The sequence below is a fragment of the Aotus nancymaae genome, unplaced genomic scaffold (genome assembly GCF_030222135.1).
Source record: "Aotus nancymaae isolate 86718 unplaced genomic scaffold, 86718_ANA_hifiasm-v0.15.2.pri h1tg000014l, whole genome shotgun sequence".
NCBI classification, from domain to species: Eukaryota; Metazoa; Chordata; class Mammalia; order Primates; family Aotidae; genus Aotus; species Aotus nancymaae.
The window spans coordinates 64917129-64923128 of NW_026988425.1; the positions used below are offsets into that span (position 1 = coordinate 64917129).

Here is a 6000-nt window from a genome sequence, read left to right on the forward strand (position 1 = left end):
ATAGGATGACCAAGTTTGACCAGAGTCTGTTGGAGAATAAATATAGGCAATGCCTGGCCTAAGAATAACTGAATTATGAAAGCTCCCTACTTTCAAACAGCAACATCTACCATTTCCCTACCATCCCCAGTTTCCAGAGCCTCCAAAGCTAAGTGCCTACCCACCACTTTATTCCACCCCAGCCTCCTGTCTGCTTGCCTTGCTGTCATTGTCCCATGTCTAATTTTTTCAACACTCACCTAACAGAGAGCTCCCTTTGAGTAATACCCAATGCTGTTACCAAAAAGCTATTGGCATCCCCCAAGCTAGCCCAGTAGTGGTAAGTTGGAGAGATGGAGTAGAACTCAGTATTTGACCTACTAGAACTGGGGAAAATGTACCCCAGGCATTCCATGTAGAACCCAGGCTGAAATTTCTAAGAAAACTGTTACACTTGGTAGATTGGTGGTGTTGTAACAGAGTTCCAGCACATTATGGTTTTAACAACTGGTCTGAGGATATAGGAAAAAAACACCCAAGTTTTTCCTGCTATACATTTACATCACAGAACACTTCTGACACCAGACGTATGGGAGTTTTTCCCACATGCCTAGGAATCAATCAATTCTGCAGCAGACACCAGTAGGGTGTCCTAATTCAATTCAATGTCGACACTATCTACCCAGAGATAGCATCAGATCCCACAGGTTGAGGATTCAGTCCCATGATACTATCCTCCACTTCAGGTGCCAATCAGAAGCCCCAGGTTGTTTCACCTTTACTTCTGACTAATCAGCTATACCTCAGGGTGCCCATGACCCCCTCCTCAGGTTCAATTAATTTGCTAGAGTGGCTCACAGAACTCAGGTAAAGACTTACTTACCTTTACTGGTTTATTTTTAAGGATATTACAAAGGATACCAATGAACAGAAGATGAAGAGTTGGATAGAGCAAAATATGGAGGAAGGAGGGCAGAACTTCCATGTCCTCTCTGCGCATGCCATCCAGAAGCTCTCAAACCCAGTCCTTTTGGGTTTTTATGAAAGCTTCATTACATTGGGATTATTGGCTAAATCACCGGCCATTGATGATCAATTTAACCTTCAGCCCCTCTCCCCTTCCTGCAGGTTCGGGGGTGAGGCTGAGCGTCCCAACTCTGTAATTACAACTTGGTCTTTCCTGTGACCAGCCCCTATCCTGAAGCTACCTTGGGCTTCCAGCCACCAGTCAACTCATTAGCATATCAAAAGACACATCATTTTGAAGAGTCCAAGAATTTTAGGAGTTGTATGCCAGGAAGGGGACTAATACCAAGTATATATTTCACCAGATCACAACTGGCCTGTGGACTTGACCACCAAGGAACATGCAGTCTGACCTCCAAATATCTGGAAGGAGCAAACAAGCATTTTTAAGTTGGGGAATGTTCATAGTCATATTAAAAATAAAGCAAGCCTTCCTTGTTTTCTCTTTCTTGGATTGCTTGCTTTGGGGGGAAATTAGCAGCCATGTCATGAGGATACCCAAGTAACCTATGGAGAGGGCCACATGGAGAGAAACTGAGGGCTCCCACTAACAGCCTTTGAGTGCACTGTCAACTGTGGGTTATTATTAGGCTAATCATTCTCCAATCTTCATTTTCATAACTTAGTAAAGGTCACCTTTTCACAGTCTCCTCCAGAGAGGTTGTAAAGGCCTTTTCTTCTGCTTGCAGTCTCTCTTCAAGCATTCTAAATGCTTATTGATGTGTCTGTGGCACACCAAGGATAGAATAACTTTATTTTTATACATTAAACTAAATATGATTAGAGATCCCCTCCTTGGCAAAGTTGGCTAACAATTCTATGTCATTATTTTTTGTGAATCCCACACCCTTCCTTAGGTTGTCCCAGACCTAGGACTCAGGCAATCTTAGGAAGACAGCACTGAGCCTTGATCCATGCTGGGTCATTCATGGTCCTCTCAAAGGGGGCTGGTTCTCCTGGTGACTCTACACACTCAGTGTCAAGTTCCATCACAGGAACATCTGCCAAATCTATTTGACCTATTGCCTGCCTCATGCCTAGATCTCCTGCCCCTGTCATCCATACAGCCCAATGCAGGTGTGATGCAAGGCTGCTGCCACTCTAAGAAAACCCACAACCTGTCTCATTTCCCAATCTTCTGGGATCCAACTCACACCAGGGGTCAGTCTTCTTCCTTCTTCGATTCCATTGCCATGTCTTCCAGCCTCATTAGATCTAGATCAGTATTTAGCTCTAAACTCAATGATTTAAATGAGCCAAGCAGGTAACACATGTGTTAAATAAGTGTGCCATGTGTAATACAGAGAGTTTGGTGGTGATCATGGCAAATTGAAGAGTCTATGTTCAATATAAAGTGCTTTGTGAGCACATAGGCCTAGTGTGATCAGATCTTATTTTTTAAAAATAAGACAAAAACTGAATATTTATGTGGAATCTATAATTTAAATATTATAGAATTGGGCCAGGCATGGTGGTTCATGCTTGTAATCTCCACACTTTGGGTGGCCAAGACCATAGAACTGCTTGAGGCCAGGAGTTTGAAACCAGGCTGGTCAACATAGTAAGACCTGTCTCTACAGAAGAAAAATAAGAAAATTAGCCAGGCAGAGTGGCGCATGCCTGTGGTCCCAGCTACTTGAAAGTCTGAGGTGGGAGGATTGCCTGAGGCTGGGAGGTCAAGGCTGCAATGAGCAGTAAGCAGTGATCACCCCACTACACTACAGCCTTGGCAACAGCAAGACCCTCCCAAAATAAAATAATCTAAGAAAAAATTAATTATATATGTGAAGGGACCTAGCATTAGGGTTTTAAAATACATCTCCAATTCTTCAATATTCCTTTGTTTGAGAGATGACATCTAATTCCTTATCTTTTTAGTGTGAGTTGGACTTAGTGATTTGTTCCATAAAATCAGGATAAGGAAGAAGTGACAGTAAGGGACTTAGAAGACACAGTCATTGAAGGCATTGGAGTCCCCTCCTTGTTTACTTTTTCTTGGATTGCTTGCTTTGGGGAGAAATTAGCAGCCATGTCATGACCCAAGTAACATGCGGAAAAGACCACATGGAGGAAACTGAGGGCTCCTACTAACAGCCTTGTGAGTGCACTGTCTTGTCAATGGAGCATCTGGCTCAGTCACACTTTCAGACAATGGCAGCCCCTGCCACACTGACTGCAACCTCATCAAAGATCCTTAACCAAACCACTCAGATATGCTGTTTCTGAATTCCTGCCCCACAGAAATATGAGATAATAACCTTTTTTTAAAAAAAAACCAGTTAGTTTTGTCATTATTTGCTATGTAGCAGTTATCTGTTGCTAGTTTACAATTTTGGCTCTAACTTTTCAAACCAAAAATTCCAGGTAGGAATATTCATAGATGGGTGGATCTCAAAATTTGACTCTGAAATAACTAAGTCTGTTAACTGCTGTACCCACCTTCACCATACCACCAACCAAGTAGATCTGTAGTAAAATTGTCATGTATTTTTTCACCTCCCTACATCATATATGGGATAACAAAACAGTGAATGTATTAGTGGCCCCTGGTAGACTATAAGCCATAGGAGTTTAACTCACCATCTATGCCACTGACATGTTTATTTCTTTCCAACATTTGTTAGTGAGTGGGGGTGATGTTGTCTAGTCAAGTTCTCTCTTTAGCTGTCTTTTCTTTAGAGATTTTACATTACCATGGGTTAGAAGATCAGCAGCCAATTTGCTTTAGGTGGTGGCAAAATCTATACTTAGTGTTGGCAAGTGCTTAATGAATACCAGTAAATAATCTGAAGGCTAGATGTTGAAAAGATGTTATTTTCTTTAAAGGAGAAAAAAATCAACAGGACCCTTTCACCAAAAAATAATCCTCCTTGGGAACAAATTCAAACAACAGAATGTAAGTTTCATGGGAATCAGACTTTGCTGGATCACCACTGTATTCCAGTGTCTGGAAGCCACTTGGCATGTGAAAGTTGCTCAATAAGCAACTTTGAATGAATGACTGAATACGTGAGTGAATGTGACCGAAAAGAAGAGGTTCCACTTGGAGGAGGAGGATGGTTCCATCCACGGGGCATTCTCCTAGCCCCACTCCTTCACCCATCTCATTCTTAAATTGTTGTCATCAATGAGGCACATTTGAGGTAGGCTAAGACTTCTTGAGAAATATGGTTTGAAATCCAAAGAGTGGGAAGGACACCTTCAGACTAGACATGAACAGATCTGGCTTCTACCCCCAGCCCTTCCACTTACTGACCACAAGGACCAGGAAGTATGCCTCTGCAACTCTTCTTCAGTCCTAATTTCTTCCTCTGCAAAATGAGATCGAAGCTTCCAGCCTTAACACCGGAGGTTTCGTGAGTCCGTCCCAGGCTTCCCCTTCTTTTAACACCCTCTCCAAATGAGGCAAGTCACTGCTTGTGAGGTGCTTTGAAGCTGAAAAACCGGAGGCCTCAGAGCAATGTGACCAGAGGCACACAGCTTGGCAGATGACCTGATATGACTGATGTTCAAAGCAGCTGTCAGTGAATAGAAGGCAGCACGCACAAAGGAGCCAGCCAAAAATAATGAGAGAGGTGAAAAGAAAAAAAAAAAGAAAAGAAAAGAAAGAAACACAGCAGGGCAAGGCTCCAGGGTCACTTGTGTTTCCTCTGGTCTAACCTCCTCCCTCTCCTCCACCCAGTCCTCAAACAACCCCCTCCTGTCTCTTCCAGCAGAAAAGTTGAAAGCTTTCTTTTGGAAACAGAGTAGTTTGCTTAGACTGATGCTGTTTACCTTTGGTAGGACAGCCATTGGCGGTGAGTTCAAACACAGGAAAAGCCCTGTGTTCCAGGAAGAGCTGCAGACGGGCTGAAAGACCGGCCATGATGCTGCTGGGTTGCACTATTACTAACTGGTACTCAGCCTGAGATCACACCAGGCCCTTGTCTCAACCCTGGCAACAAGCTTCCAGCTATTTCTTGGATTACTACCTTCCTTTGGGAATATTGCCCCTAAAATATAAGATGGTGTGAGATGGAGGAATGGGGAAGTAAGGGAGGGAGAATAAAAAGAGAAAAAGAGCCTTCCATACAAACAAAAACACAATGGCCTTATTTCCAGTCTAGTATGAAAAACATAATTATAACAAGCAGCAAACTTTGGGTTTACATTTGGAGGTTTCGTTATTTATTTGTTTTCAATTATTAATGCCATCCTCTATGAACTAAGGAGTACACATTTGTCAAAACGAGGCCACACACTGCCCAGAGCAGCTACCTCCAGACAGCTCTGATCTATTGGTGAAAAAGAAGGGAAAGAATCTGCCTGCTTATGTTTTTCAAAGTGACCCACCCTGAAAAGGGTTATGCTAAATTGTGGGAGAAAGGAGGGAAAGCATATGAGGAAACAAATGCTGTTAAAGGATCAAAATCTTCTGGGCCTTCCTCCTTCCCCCCAAATTTCTTTCTACTAATTCCATTTCAAAAACTCCCTTGGCTCCAAGGCACTAGATTCTCTGGTTGGGTCATTCTCAAGTTTACCATGAGGATCTCACTTCTCTTTCCCTGATTTTAGAGTTATTGATGTCAAAATCTTTCTGTCTTCCAGAGAGCTCACAGCATCCTGTCTCCTCCAGAAGTTCTTCCCCAGCTGAAATGGAAATGCAGGGCTATTAGTCTGCTCCTCAACCACCCACCTCCATGGTCCCTGACAGTGTGAATGAGCTCCTCACAGCCAGGATTTTTTTCTCCAGTGAAAAGTAGCAATTTCTCCTACACTGAAAATTTCCTGAATAAAAAAATTCATAAAACTCTGCATGTAGTATTTTATTTGGTATAGAATGAGTCTATAATAAGTTCCTTTGTGTTATTTCAAGATTGTTCTTCTTAACTCTGGTTTTTAGCAGTTTGATGTATCTGTGTGTGTGGGGTGGGGTTGTGGGTGTGGGTGTGGGTGTGTGTCTAATCCTCTTCTGCTTGGGGACTGCTTTCCTTCCTAAATCTGTAACTTTATGCC

The 6000-nt window shown here is 42.7% G+C and overlaps 1 long non-coding RNA gene across 1 annotated transcript in view; it reads left to right on the forward strand.

Annotated features, from left to right (window-relative positions):
• Positions 1-5672, forward strand: part of LOC135274874 (uncharacterized) — a 128566-nt gene extending 122894 nt beyond the window's left edge. The window contains exon 3 of the long non-coding RNA XR_010342599.1: positions 5593-5672. This is a non-coding gene — a long non-coding RNA (uncharacterized LOC135274874). The remainder of the gene's footprint in view (positions 1-5592) is intronic.
• The last annotated feature ends 328 nt before the right edge of the window (positions 5673-6000 follow it).